This window comes from Musca autumnalis, unplaced genomic scaffold (genome assembly GCF_047663935.1).
Source record: "Musca autumnalis isolate F117 unplaced genomic scaffold, ASM4766393v1 scaffold_1, whole genome shotgun sequence".
Classification (NCBI taxonomy): domain Eukaryota; kingdom Metazoa; phylum Arthropoda; class Insecta; order Diptera; family Muscidae; genus Musca; species Musca autumnalis.
In genome coordinates, this window is record NW_027411644.1 from 66,679,079 (window position 1) to 66,695,313 (window position 16,235).

A 16,235-nucleotide genomic window follows, 5' to 3' on the forward strand; every position below is an offset into this window, starting at 1 on the left:
ACATTTTTGATTTTCGGTATTGCGTATTTAAATTGCACGAGCAACCACTCTGTAGCCACAACAGAGAAATGTTAACAGCACGTGATAGAGAAAAAAATCATTGTTTCTACAGAAAATGTAAAGATGCACCCGAGAGACATGTTAATAACATGTACACAGTTACGAGGGTTGAGTAATTCAGTTTAAGAAAACGAAAATTGTTTTAGTGTTGCTGTTTTAGAGATTTTTTAAGAATATGTACTTTTATTTGGCAATTTTTATACCCTCAAGGTTCAGGAAACGAGTATATATGGGGATTTCTGAGTGAAATCGCACACTTTTTCAAACTGAGGTTCTTGATTTCCTGTATTTTTTGCTGTGGTGATACTGATCATCAGCAAAATATTTTGGTATATTTTAAGATTTTTTTGATTAAAGGTTTCAGAAAAATCGCGCCTTAAAAAAGTCGAATTCTGTAAAAACTATATGCAGAAAAAAATACTCATAACTTCTTTAGAATTAATTAGTCCAAATACAAATTTGTTTTTTTTCATCAGCTATTTAATAAAAAATAGAGAAAAAAATTTGCACCGTGGGCTTGGATGCAATTTTTGCGATTTAATGTTTAAAATCAATTTTTATCGATGATTGTACTTTTCGATTTTCTTAATTTTTTTTTTTTTTTTTTTTTTGTGTTAAACTACTATAATTACAAAAATCCAAAAACAAGAAAAATTCGTTGGAGGGATTTTAAATAAACAGCGATTCAATTCGCCATTTTAAGAGTTAGGTTTTCACGATTTTGCTTGGAAACTGCAAGCCCTATCGAAATGGGACTAAAGAAAATGTTGTAGCAGTGAAAATTCTTCACAAGATTTGCTTTGGTATGTTTTTCCTAGGTTGTACCATTTTTGAGATATATAAGTTTAAGTTAGGAAATTGCAGTCATGACACTTTTTTATATGGAGACGATACAGTCAGTGCATTGTCCCAATTTGAACTTCTATATCTCAAAAACCGTAAAACCTACGAAAATATCATAAGTGCCAATCTTGTAGAGAATTTTCATAGCTACAATATTTTCTTTTGTCCGATTTCGATAGGACTTGCGGTTTCCAAGCAACATCGTGAAAACATAAAAATACTTTAAAATGCCGACTAGAATCGCGATTTATTTAAAATGCGCTCCGTCGATTTTTGTGTTTTTTGATTTTTCTCATCTATGAATATTGTGGCTTCAGAATCCGCAAAAACTTCTCAGGTGTAAGCACCTTCCCTACCTTACGGTCTACCTCACAGTGCTCTTAACACCGGGTGAATACATTGCGTCTACCAACGCCCTCGCACAAAAGTACGAGTACCAATTCGCTCATACGTATTTGGACCTGATCGCCACCTTGGTTAGGAGCGGAGCCTATCTAAACTCCTGCCTTTCTTTGGGTCAGGCACCCGATTGCTATGCAACTCCACATTCGTGCCGAAACTCTACCCGCGATTTAGGTCTAAACCACAGCCACCGCGATGCTCCAACAAGGGGGCCAACACCAAATGCCAGGCCAGATCCGAGGATCTGGGGACACCTGGCACCCGCGGTACCAGAATATAGCCTCCTGTCAGGATTCGTGGCCAATGACCACTACCAGTTGGACAGTTGACCTAGTGCAGTTCTTCCATCTGAGGAATATGAAAATATCCCCCGCTAAATCCACAGCCACGCTGTTCACCACATGGACGGCTGAGATGAGGCTCCCACTGAACATATTGGTGGATGGTGCACTGATTCCGACCACTAACTACCCCAACATACTGGGTGTAACGCTCGATAGCATGTTCAAGTCGTCCGCGCATGCCACAGCTATTTGCAATTAGATCAGATGTAGGAACAAGGTTCTTAAGTCGCTGGCTGGCAGCACTTGGTTGCTGATAAAGAAATCTTGTTGACCACCTACAATGCAATAGGCCGGTCTGTGGTAAGCTATACGGCGCCAGCAAAGCGGCGCTGCAAAGGTTAGCGCTTCTACTGCGATGCGATTCATGCGATTCCACTGCGAAGATTCAAACCTGCCAGAATGCCGCCCTGAGGACTGCAACAGGGTGCCTCCTCATGACACCAGTGGCCCATCTTCATGAGGAGGCGAGGGTTTTGCCGGTGCGTCAGCACAATAAGGTGTCGATGCAGTACCTGCTTGGGTGTTACCACAGTGAGCATCCCTGTATCGATTTAATGGACAGGCTTCCCCACCCTTGGCACGTCAGGAGAGACCTTCATGATCTAGAGAGAGAGAGGTCCAAAGGTATAAAAGAGAACCGCTAGATCAACGAGCCGATCAGGCAGGCTTGAATCGCATTCACACTGACATGGTTGCGCAAGCAGTACGAAGATACAGTGTGAATGCCGTACTTGGAGACCATCCCCCATCTAGCGCAGCAGAAGAACGCCAGCTGCCAAGTCAAACACGAGTGGTTTTAGCTCAGTTAAGATCCGGACGATGCAGCCGCCTCAATTCGTATTGGGCCAGAATTGAAGCCACGATACCCAACATATGTCCAGCATGTGGATTGGGACCACACGATACTCTGCATTTATTTAACTGCTCAGCTAACCACACTCACCTGTCTCCTCATTTTTTATGGACGCAACCAGTCCAGGTTGCGGAATTCTTGAGTCTGGATACAGAGGAACTTGATAACTAAAATAATACACGAACGAACATATCGACGCCTCCAAACAATAGTATGCTAAGTCGACTTAGCATGTTTTCATGGTCTTTACATTTTTATATTTAACGTCCTTTAACATAAATTCTGTCAAATTTTGGTAATGATCGGACAATCCGAACAGAAGTTATGAACAAATATTTACTTAGCATAGTACTGAAGGTCAAAGAAATTTCCAAACTTTTAGAGCTTGTCCTGCAAAACTCGCTTTTCAGAATTAGCAAACTATTATTTGGAGGTGTCAAACGTCCTTTAACTTAAATTCTGTCTAATTTTGGTAATGATCGGTCAATCCGAACAGAAGTTATAAACAAATATTGACTTAGCATAGTACTGAAGTTCAAAAAAATTTCCAAACTTTGAGAGCTTCTCCTGCAAAACTCACTTTTTAGACTTAGCATACTATTATTTGGAGGTGTCGATATATGCGTTGCTACAACAACAACAACCAGTTGGACTCCAAACGGTCCCGGACTGGTGACCTCCTCCAATTAAGCCAGCGGAAAAAAATATACAAGACAGGACCACCAACAATTAACATGCTGTCCTCACGGACTGCACAAAGGGCCCACAGGGAACGCGGCAACGGACAACACAACACAAACAATTGACAAAAGCCACCCTCACGGATGACCGACACGACATCCACACCAGGACCCGACGCCGCACCACACCAACTCCACCAACTCTCCTCCTCCAACACCACACGCCCAAATTGTAAATATGGCTATGTGGAGGAATTACCTCCACTAAGTCTAGTCCTTCTCCCAACAAACACTTGACGTGCAAAACTACTTAAACAACTAAAGGTCCGCCTGTCTTCAAGTGCCCTACTGAAATCCCACCCCGCCCCTCCATACGTGATACCCATATTGACTAAATCTCTAATGTCATCATAGTACCGGAATTCCACTTCCCGAGATATAGGTGTTGACATTTTACTATTCATACTTGGGCAATACTACGGGTATCGTTTTATGGAGCTTATGAAGAGTACTTTTATTAGCGTAGCCAGATTTTGCACCTGTCCATAGGAGAAAGTTCTAAATCCCAGACCGAATTGACGGCATTAGAAAGGGTAATAATGCTGAGACCCATTACTCGGGTAGTTTGGACTTCCCCCGGGAAAGCTATATATCGTTGTGATCAGAGGGTTCTACAGATTATATATGCTACAAATGTCAGCCCGAACCGAGAGGTGCGCCTAAACGAGACTTGTTCTCAGACGAACATGGTTATATAGAATGATGGTTATATATTAGGCCGGGGCGATTTGAAAACCTTAATGGGCCCTTCGCGTTTCTGATTCCTGGGATTGAACTGAGCAAAAAAGTCCACTAGAGTACAGGTCAACGGTGAAAATCATGCCTTCCGATTTTGACTTTAAGTTTTTTATCCACGTTTTTTAGACATTTTGGCATATAACAGCCAAACCATTCAGATTTTCTGTCGAACATAAAGACAAAAATTGTAGCCAAGACAATAATTAAGAATTTTCTAATACATCGCAAAAGCTTTGGGACGCTCCTTCAGGCAGTTTTGGCCTTGAGAAGGTGCGAACTTTTCGGAAAATGTCGATAAATGGCACAGTGCTACAAAAGTTGACCAGAAAAATATTCAAGCGTTCTGATGTAAAATTATATAGTGTTGGGATCCATGGTTTAAAACGGTAAAAGAAGTGAAAATCTGGGTTTCTTACATTTTCAAATTTAAACGGACATTTCTTCTTTTTATCATAACGGATTTCTATTGTTCCTTCTTCCTTTTAAAGGGGTGAATAATATCTTTCGAACAAGTTATTCTTTTTTTTAAATCGGTTAACAAATGGCTAAGTTATAGTGGTTTAAGTCTGAAAAATCCCACAAAAAAACTATAACTGAATTTCTCATAATTTTCAAAAATATGTTTTGAATTAATTCTCTTTCGAGTTGAGCTATTTAGACCTAATAAGTACATTGAAAAATTAGGAATCCACCGAAGTCCCACACATTCAACCACTATGCTACGTTTCACGGGTGGTTAGACCGATCATCAGGCATATTGAATGGTGTTTTTTTTTTATTTTTTAGTGGGTGGACGAAGGCTAAGCTTGGAGACTAGCATTTACATCACAAATCATTCGAAATTTGTATATTCGAATTATTTATTTATTTTTAATGTTAGTCATTTAATTCCAAACCTTTCCTATAGTCCGACTTGGCTGGTAACCCTATTTTTCAATGCTTTATTACAAATACTAAGGCAGCTTTTTTCCACCTTTATTTTATTTGTTCTTCTGTATCAGAAGATTTTGATCATCAATATTTGTCATCGGAATCTTTGACAAGTTGATGGTGGCTTAGAACGCTAAGACGCCTGCAACCGTGTCACTTGGTTGTTGGGGTCCCAGGTTCGAATCCCAGCCTGGCTCATGCTGAAATCATTTTTTTGTTTTGCCTTATTAAGGCGAAGGTCATTTTTAGAGTGATATTTGAATTAATTCTCTTTCGAGTTGAGCTATTTAGACCTAATAGGTACATTGAAAAATTAGGAATCCACCGAAGTCCCACACATTCAACCACTATGCTACGTTTCACGGGTGGTTAGACCGATCATCAGGCATATTGAATATCATATCAAATATCACTCTAAAAATGACCTTCGCCTTAATAAGGCAAAACAAAAAAATATGTTTTTTGTTTTGTTCAAAACTGCCTGAAGGAGCGTCCCAAAGCTTTTGCGATGTATTAGAAAATTCTTAATTACTGTCTTGGCTACAATTTTTGTCCGTATGTTCGATCGAAAATCTCAATGATTTGGCTCTTATATGCCAAAATGTCTAAAAAACGTGGATAAAAAACTTAAAGCCAAAATCGGGAGACTCGATTTTCACCGTAGGCCTATGCTCTAGTAGACTTTTTTGCTCAGTTCAATCTCAGGAATCAGAAACGCGAAGGGCCCATTAAGGTTTTTTCCTTCCACACAAATCGCCCTGGCCTATTATATGTATATACTTTATAGGGTCTCCGACGAATATTTCCGAATGACAAAGTCAATTCTATCCTCCATATTACAGTGGAAATTATAAAAATCCCTAAATTAACCGCACTGTTTACCGTATTCCCAGATGTCTCTCGTATCAATGAGCTCCATCTCTGTTATTTACAGTTTTCAGTGAGAGCATGAGTGATGGATTCCAATAAGAAGAGGGAGAGGACCGACCGACCTCCCCATCCAATAACAGTTGTTTTGTGTACACTGTACAGCCCCACAGACGGCGTTCTGTTAATGGGCGTGCAAGTGTGTGTGTGCGCGGTGTTTTACACTGTGCTTGTTCTTCTGTTTCTTCTTCATTATGTTTTGATATCACAGCACAACACCACAAACGCATACTTGGGGGTCTGTCCGGTCCAATGTGAATTCAGTTGTTTTCGAAGATTCGTTGAAACAAGCTGACTTGAATTTGAACGCCGCATGAAAAAGAACAAACGATAAACAGAAGCTTAAAAACAAAATAATGTGATGTGTGTGAATGGGAATAATTCTGAAAAAAAAAACACTATTTCCATTTGCAAAAGGAAATACCTACTTATGAGAAAATATAACAAAGAAGAAGAAAAATAATAACCCTTACAAGGAGGCATGCAAAATACTTTGCGGTCTCCCAGAAGTCGTGTAAACCGCCAATGCGTCCTTCACCTGGAATGTGAACTAAAAATTATTTAGAAAATAATTATACAAAATAAATTTTGAAAAATTCTGAATTAAAAAAAATGGAAGTTGGAAAAATGAAATAGAAGAATATAAAATAACAAAAAATATTTAACCTGAATTACAAAATCATTATTTTTTTATTCAAAAAATAAACAAAAAATTTTAAAAATAAATTCAAAAATTATAAACAAGTTTTGTGATTATTCTGGAACAGCTTATTTGAATTTTTTTCGTTGGTGCTTGTTTTGTGAGACCAAACAAAAAATCCAAAAGAATATTTTCAAGTTTAAGGTTTATTTACGGCTGGAACCGGTTCTCTTGTTTTGGAATATCATCTACCGCAAGAAGAAGAAATTTTGTTTTCACTAAGGCAAAGAAAACGAAATTACAAATATCAGCAAAATATCATACTCCAATTCTAAACAAAAAAATCTATTTTGGATTCCATTCAAACTCCCACCCTAACCAAAACAGGTAGCATTAATCAAAGAGAGTTGGCCATAACAAAAAAAGAAGAAAAAAACGAAACGTGAATAGCGAACAGGCAAAATTACGTAAGTGTTGTTTTTGTGTTTTTATTTTCGTTGTTGTTGTTTTTTTCTAGCCCATCCACCATGTGTTTTGCCAGAAAATTTTGTCATCATAATCTTCGTCAAGCGCCGAGAACAAAAGAAAAGAATTTGTTCATCAAAACAACCAATGTTTGTTTTAATTTTCAAAATCTCAACAAATAAACAAAAGCCTGATGAGCTTGCGCCCGCTTCACATTTGCATATTCATTAGGTTGGGCGAGCGTCTATTTTGTCCAGAAGTCATCATCGCCAACAAAAAACTAATTTGGAATTTTTGTCATATGTTTGCCTTAAACAACCAACCCCTTCACCACTCAAAAAGAGCAGCTCACCTCAAACCGGCATCATCTTATCCCCCACCAGACAACGTGTTTTTTACCACCTCTTCAGCTGTTTTTCAAAATTTTACGTTTTGGCCGGCAAAAAAAGTATACAACTTATTTTCTCCTCCCCTTGCTTTCCCTCTTCTATGATTTTCTCAATGCGGAAAAACCACTTGATTTGTTTTCAATTTTTTTGTTTGTGTTTTTTTTTCGTGTTTCTTGCCAAAGACTTGCCTTGCCTGGCCCGGTGGACTCGTTTGTGGTGGCCGTTGTGTGAATGTTGACAACTTGTTTTCCAAATTGTTTTTTTTTTTTGTTTTTTTTATTTATATATTTATAATTTATTAGTGAATATTTTTTCTTTTGCTTTCTGTTTTTTCTATTTATATATTTCTCCTATTGGGAAAAGATGTTAAAGACATTTTGTATAATTTTTAATTTCCTTGAATTGTGTGACAAAAAGCAAAGTGACTTAAGTCACAAAAAATAGGGTGTTATTTTAAACGTTTTTTCACACTCCTTATTTTTTTAAAATATCCACAACCGTGGATTTTTAAAGAAATATTTTTTAAAATATCCACAAGCGTGGATTTTTTAAAGAAATATTTTTTAAAATATCCACAAGCGTGGATTTTTTAAAGAAATATTTTTTTAAAATATCCACAAGCGTGGATTTTTTAAAGAAATATTTTTTTAAAATATCCACAAGCGTGGATTTTTTAAAGAAATATTTTTTTAAAATATCCACAAGCGTGGATTTTTTAAAGAAATATTTTTAAAATATCCACATGGATTTTTTAAAGAAATATTTTTAAAATATCCACAAGCGTGGATTTTTTAAAGAAATATTTTCACAAGCGTGGATTTTTTAAAGAAATATTTTTAAAATATCCACAAGCGTGGATTTTTTAAAGAAATATTTTTTAAAATATCCACAAGCGTGGATTTTTTAAAGAAATATTTTTTAAAATATCCACAAGCGTGGATTTTTTAAAGAAATATTTTTTAAAATATCCACAAGCGTGGATTTTTTAAAGAAATATTTTTTAAAATATCCACAAGCGTGGATTTTTTAAAGAAATATTTTTTAAAATATCCACAAGCGTGGATTTTTTAAAGAAATATTTTTTAAAATATCCACAAGCGTGGATTTTTTAAAGAAATATTTTTTAAAATATCCACAAGCGTGGATTTTTTAAAGAAATATTTTTTTAAAATATCCACAAGCGTGGATTTTTTAAAGAAATATTTTTTAAAATATCCACAAGCGTGGATTTTTTAAAGAAATATTTTTTAAAATATCCACAAGCGTGGATTTTTTAAAGAAATATTTTTTTAAAATATCCACAAGCGTGGATTTTTTAAAGAAATATTTTTTAAAATATCCACAAGCGTGGATTTTTTAAAGAAATATTTTTTTAAAATATCCACAAGCGTGGATTTTTTAAAGAAATATTTTTTTAAAATATCCACAAGCGTGGATTTTTTAAAGAAATATTTTTTAAAATATCCACAAGCGTGGATTTTTTAAAGAAATATTTTTTTAAAATATCCACAAGCGTGGATTTTTTAAAGAAATATTTTTTTAAAATATCCACAAGCGTGGATTTTTTAAAGAAATATTTTTTTAAAATATCCACAAGCGTGGATTTTTTAAAGAAATATTTTTTAAAATATCCACAAGCGTGGATTTTTTAAAGAAATATTTTTTTAAAATATCCACAAGCGTGGATTTTTTAAAGAAATATTTTTTTAAAATATCCACAAGCGTGGATTTTTTAAAGAAATATTTTTTAAAATATCCACAAGCGTGGATTTTTTAAAGAAATTTAAAAATTTTAAAGAAATATTTTTTTAAAATATCCACAAGCGTGGATTTTTTAAAGAAATATTTTTTAAAATATCCACAAGCGTGGATTTTTTAAAGAAATATTTTTTAAAATATCCACAAGCGTGGATTTTTTAAAGAAATATTTTTTAAAATATCCACAAGCGTGGATTTTTTAAAGAAATATTTTTTTAAAATATCCACAAGCGTGGATTTTTTAAAGAAATATTTTTTTAAAATATCCACAAGCGTGGATTTTTTAAAGAAATATTTTTTAAAATATCCACAAGCGTGGATTTTTTAAAGAAATATTTTTTAAAATATCCACAAGCGTGGATTTTTTAAAGAAATATTTTTTTAAAATATCCACAAGCGTGGATTTTTTAAAGAAATATTTTTTAAAATATCCACAAGCGTGGATTTTTAAAGAAATATTTTTTAAAATATCCACAAGCGTGGATTTTTTAAAGAAATATTTTTTAAAATATCCACAAGCGTGGATTTTTTAAAGAAATATTTTTTAAAATATCCACAAGCGTGGATTTTTTAAAGAAATATTTTTTAAAATATCCACAAGCGTGGATTTTTTAAAGAAATATTTTTTAAAATATCCACAAGCGTGGATTTTTTAAAGAAATATTTTTTAAAATATCCACAAGCGTGGATTTTTTAAAGAAATATTTTTTAAAATATCCACAAGCGTGGATTTTTTAAAGAAATATTTTTTAAAATATCCACAAGCGTGGATTTTTTAAAGAAATATTTTTTAAAATATCCACAAGCGTGGATTTTTTAAAGAAATATTTTTTAAAATATCCACAAGCGTGGATTTTTTAAAGAAATATTTTTTAAAATATCCACAAGCGTGGATTTTTAAAGAAATATTTTTTAAAATATCCACAAGCGTGGATTTTTTAAAGAAATATTTTTTAAAATATCCACAAGCGTGGATTTTTTAAAGAAATATTTTTTAAAATATCCACAAGCGTGGATTTTTTAAAGAAATATTTTTTAAAATATCCACAAGCGTGGATTTTTTAAAGAAATATTTTTTAAAATATCCACAAGCGTGGATTTTTTAAAGAAATATTTTTTAAAATATCCACAAGCGTGGATTTTTTAAAGAAATATTTTTTAAAATATCCACAAGCGTGGATTTTTTAAAGAAATATTTTTTAAAATATCCACAAGCGTGGATTTTTTAAAGAAATATTTTTTAAAATATCCACAAGCGTGGATTTTTTAAAGAAATATTTTTTAAAATATCCACAAGCGTGGATTTTTTAAAGAAATATTTTTTAAAATATCCACAAGCGTGGATTTTTTAAAGAAATATTTTTTAAAATATCCACAAGCGTGGATTTTTTAAAGAAATATTTTTTAAAATATCCACAAGCGTGGATTTTTTAAAGAAATATTTTTTAAAATATCCACAAGCGTGGATTTTTTAAAGAAATATTTTTTAAAATATCCACAAGCGTGGATTTTTTAAAGAAATATTTTTTAAAATATCCACAAGCGTGGATTTTTTAAAGAAATATTTTTTAAAATATCCACAAGCGTGGATTTTTTAAAGAAATATTTTTAAAATATCCACAAGCGTGGATTTTTTAAAGAAATATTTTTTAAAATATCCACAAGCGTGGATTTTTTAAAGAAATATTTTTTAAAATATCCACAAGCGTGGATTTTTTAAAGAAATATTTTTTAAAATATCCACAAGCGTGGATTTTTTAAAGAAATATTTTTTAAAATATCCACAAGCGTGGATTTTTTAAAGAAATATTTTTTAAAATATCCACAAGCGTGGATTTTTTAAAGAAATATTTTTTAAAATATCCACAAGCGTGGATTTTTTAAAGAAATATTTTTTAAAATATCCACAAGCGTGGATTTTTTAAAGAAATATTTTTTAAAATATCCACAAGCGTGGATTTTTTAAAGAAATATTTTTTAAAATATCCACAAGCGTGGATTTTTTAAAGAAATATTTTTTAAAATATCCACAAGCGTGGATTTTTTAAAGAAATATTTTTTAAAATATCCACAAGCGTGGATTTTTTAAAGAAATATTTTTTAAAATATCCACAAGCGTGGATTTTTTAAAGAAATATTTTTTAAAATATCCACAAGCGTGGATTTTTTAAAGAAATATTTTTTAAAATATCCACAAGCGTGGATTTTTTAAAGAAATATTTTTTAAAATATCCACAAGCGTGGATTTTTTAAAGAAATATTTTTTAAAATATCCACAAGCGTGGATTTTTTAAAGAAATATTTTTTAAAATATCCACAAGCGTGGATTTTTTAAAGAAATATTTTTTAAAATATCCACAAGCGTGGATTTTTTAAAGAAATATTTTTTAAAATATCCACAAGCGTGGATTTTTTAAAGAAATATTTTTTAAAAATATCCACAAGCGTGGATTTTTTAAAGAAATATTTTTTAAAATATCCACAAGCGTGGATTTTTTAAAGAAATATTTTTTAAAATATCCACAAGCGTGGATTTTTTAAAGAAATATTTTTTAAAATATCCACAAGCGTGGATTTTTTAAAGAAATATTTTTAAAATATCCACAAGCGTGGATTTTTTAAAGAAATATTTTTTAAAATATCCACAAGCGTGGATTTTTTAAAGAAATATTTTTTAAAATATCCACAAGCGTGGATTTTTTAAAGAAATATTTTTTAAAATATCCACAAGCGTGGATTTTTTAAAGAAATATTTTTTAAAATATCCACAAGCGTGGATTTTTTAAAGAAATATTTTTTAAAATATCCACAAGCGTGGATTTTTTAAAGAAATATTTTTTAAAATATCCACAAGCGTGGATTTTTTAAAGAAATATTTTTTAAAATATCCACAAGCGTGGATTTTTTAAAGAAATATTTTTTAAAATATCCACAAGCGTGGATTTTTTAAAGAAATATTTTTTAAAATATCCACAAGCGTGGATTTTTTAAAGAAATATTTTTAAAATATCCACAAGCGTGGATTTTTTAAAGAAATATTTTTTAAAATATCCACAAGCGTGGATTTTTTAAAGAAATATTTTTTAAAATATCCACAAGCGTGGATTTTTTAAAGAAATATTTTTTAAAATATCCACAAGCGTGGATTTTTTAAAGAAATATTTTTTAAAATATCCACAAGCGTGGATTTTTTAAAGAAATATTTTTTAAAATATCCACAAGCGTGGATTTTTTAAAGAAATATTTTTTAAAATATCCACAAGCGTGGATTTTTTAAAGAAATATTTTTTAAAATATCCACAAGCGTGGATTTTTTAAAGAAATATTTTTTAAAATATCCACAAGCGTGGATTTTTTAAAGAAATATTTTTTAAAATATCCACAAGCGTGGATTTTTTAAAGAAATATTTTTTAAAATATCCACAAGCGTGGATTTTTTAAAGAAATATTTTTTAAAATATCCACAAGCGTGGATTTTTTAAAGAAATATTTTTTAAAATATCCACAAGCGTGGATTTTTTAAAGAAATATTTTTTAAAATATCCACAAGCGTGGATTTTTTAAAGAAATATTTTTTAAAATATCCACAAGCGTGGATTTTTTAAAGAAATATTTTTTAAAATATCCACAAGCGTGGATTTTTTAAAGAAATATTTTTAAAATATCCACAAGCGTGGATTTTTTAAAGAAATATTTTTTAAAATATCCACAAGCGTGGATTTTTTAAAGAAATATTTTTTAAAATATCCACAAGCGTGGATTTTTTAAAGAAATATTTTTTAAAATATCCACAAGCGTGGATTTTTTAAAGAAATATTTTTTAAAATATCCACAAGCGTGGATTTTTTAAAGAAATATTTTTTAAAATATCCACAAGCGTGGATTTTTTAAAGAAATATTTTTTAAAATATCCACAAGCGTGGATTTTTTAAAGAAATATTTTTTAAAATATCCACAAGCGTGGATTTTTTAAAGAAATATTTTTTAAAATATCCACAAGCGTGGATTTTTTAAAGAAATATTTTTTAAAATATCCACAAGCGTGGATTTTTTAAAGAAATATTTTTTAAAATATCCACAAGCGTGGATTTTTTAAAGAAATATTTTTTAAAATATCCACAAGCGTGGATTTTTTAAAGAAATATTTTTTAAAATATCCACAAGCGTGGATTTTTTAAAGAAATATTTTTTAAAATATCCACAAGCGTGGATTTTTTAAAGAAATATTTTTAAAATATCCACAAGCGTGGATTTTTTAAAGAAATATTTTTTAAAATATCCACAAGCGTGGATTTTTTAAAGAAATATTTTTTAAAATATCCACAAGCGTGGATTTTTTAAAGAAATATTTTTTAAAATATCCACAAGCGTGGATTTTTTAAAGAAATATTTTTTAAAATATCCACAAGCGTGGATTTTTTAAAGAAATATTTTTTAAAATATCCACAAGCGTGGATTTTTTAAAGAAATATTTTTTAAAATATCCACAAGCGTGGATTTTTTAAAGAAATATTTTTTAAAATATCCACAAGCGTGGATTTTTTAAAGAAATATTTTTTAAAATATCCACAAGCGTGGATTTTTTAAAGAAATATTTTTTAAAATATCCACAAGCGTGGATTTTTTAAAGAAATATTTTTTAAAATATCCACAAGCGTGGATTTTTTAAAGAAATATTTTTTAAAATATCCACAAGCGTGGATTTTTTAAAGAAATATTTTTTAAAATATCCACAAGCGTGGATTTTTTAAAGAAATATTTTTTAAAATATCCACAAGCGTGGATTTTTTAAAGAAATATTTTTTAAAATATCCACAAGCGTGGATTTTTAAAGAAATATTTTTTAAAATATCCACAAGCGTGGATTTTTTAAAGAAATATTTTTTAAAATATCCACAAGCGTGGATTTTTTAAAGAAATATTTTTTAAAATATCCACAAGCGTGGATTTTTTAAAGAAATATTTTTTAAAATATCCACAAGCGTGGATTTTTTAAAGAAATATTTTTTAAAATATCCACAAGCGTGGATTTTTTAAAGAAATATTTTTTAAAATATCCACAAGCGTGGATTTTTTAAAGAAATATTTTTTAAAATATCCACAAGCGTGGATTTTTTAAAGAAATATTTTTTAAAATATCCACAAGCGTGGATTTTTTAAAGAAATATTTTTTAAAATATCCACAAGCGTGGATTTTTTAAAGAAATATTTTTTAAAATATCCACAAGCGTGGATTTTTTAAAGAAATATTTTTTAAAATATCCACAAGCGTGGATTTTTTAAAGAAATATTTTTTAAAATATCCACAAGCGTGGATTTTTTAAAGAAATATTTTTTAAAATATCCACAAGCGTGGATTTTTTAAAGAAATATTTTTTAAAATATCCACAAGCGTGGATTTTTTAAAGAAATATTTTTTAAAATATCCACAAGCGTGGATTTTTTAAAGAAATATTTTTTAAAATATCCACAAGCGTGGATTTTTTAAAGAAATATTTTTTAAAATATCCACAAGCGTGGATTTTTTAAAGAAATATTTTTTAAAATATCCACAAGCGTGGATTTTTTAAAGAAATATTTTTTAAAATATCCACAAGCGTGGATTTTTTAAAGAAATATTTTTTAAAATATCCACAAGCGTGGATTTTTTAAAGAAATATTTTTTAAAATATCCACAAGCGTGGATTTTTTAAAGAAATATTTTTTAAAATATCCACAAGCGTGGATTTTTTAAAGAAATATTTTTTAAAATATCCACAAGCGTGGATTTTTTAAAGAAATATTTTTTAAAATATCCACAAGCGTGGATTTTTTAAAGAAATATTTTTTAAAATATCCACAAGCGTGGATTTTTTAAAGAAATATTTTTTAAAATATCCACAAGCGTGGATTTTTTAAAGAAATATTTTTTAAAATATCCACAAGCGTGGATTTTTTAAAGAAATATTTTTTAAAATATCCACAAGCGTGGATTTTTTAAAGAAATATTTTTTAAAATATCCACAAGCGTGGATTTTTTAAAGAAATATTTTTTAAAATATCCACAAGCGTGGATTTTTTAAAGAAATATTTTTTAAAATATCCACAAGCGTGGATTTTTTAAAGAAATATTTTTTAAAATATCCACAAGCGTGGATTTTTTAAAGAAATATTTTTTAAAATATCCACAAGCGTGGATTTTTTAAAGAAATATTTTTTAAAATATCCACAAGCGTGGATTTTTTAAAGAAATATTTTTTAAAATATCCACAAGCGTGGATTTTTTAAAGAAATATTTTTAAAATATCCACAAGCGTGGATTTTTTAAAGAAATATTTTTTAAAATATCCACAAGCGTGGATTTTTTAAAGAAATATTTTTTAAAATATCCACAAGCGTGGATTTTTTAAAGAAATATTTTTTAAAATATCCACAAGCGTGGATTTTTTAAAGAAATATTTTTTAAAATATCCACAAGCGTGGATTTTTTAAAGAAATATTTTTTAAAATATCCACAAGCGTGGATTTTTTAAAGAAATATTTTTTAAAATATCCACAAGCGTGGATTTTTTAAAGAAATATTTTTTAAAATATCCACAAGCGTGGATTTTTTAAAGAAATATTTTTTAAAATATCCACAAGCGTGGATTTTTTAAAGAAATATTTTTTAAAATATCCACAAGCGTGGATTTTTTAAAGAAATATTTTTTAAAATATCCACAAGCGTGGATTTTTTAAAGAAATATTTTTTAAAATATCCACAAGCGTGGATTTTTTAAAGAAATATTTTTTAAAATATCCACAAGCGTGGATTTTTTAAAGAAATATTTTTTAAAATATCCACAAGCGTGGATTTTTTAAAGAAATATTTTTTAAAATATCCACAAGCGTGGATTTTTTAAAGAAATATTTTTTAAAATATCCACAAGCGTGGATTTTTTAAAGAAATATTTTTTAAAAATATCCACAAGCGTGGATTTTTTAAAGAAATATTTTTTAAAATATCCACAAGCGTGGATTTTTTAAAGAAATATTTTTAAAATATCCACAAGCGTGGATTTTTTAAAGAAATATTTTTTAAAATATCCACAAGCGTGGATTTTTTAAAGGAAATATTTTTTAAAATATCCACAAGCGTGGATTTTTTAAAGAAATATTTTTTAAAAT

General features: G+C 29.7%; 1 protein-coding gene across 12 annotated transcripts in view; it reads left to right on the forward strand.

Moving 5' to 3' along the window:
* The window catches only part of SNF4Agamma (SNF4/AMP-activated protein kinase gamma subunit), a 501,567-nt gene that overhangs the window by 322,397 nt on the left and 162,935 nt on the right, over nucleotides 1-16,235 (forward strand). For 2 of the 12 annotated variants that reach the window (XM_073979951.1, XM_073980002.1), the window contains exon 1: nucleotides 5,909-6,944. The exons of 9 other annotated variants lie outside the window; for them this stretch is intronic. The gene's annotated coding sequence lies outside the window, so the exon portion shown is untranslated. Of the gene's footprint in view, nucleotides 1-5,908; nucleotides 6,945-16,235 lie in introns of those variants that run through there. One more of the 12 variants, XM_073979960.1, reaches the window with a different exon arrangement.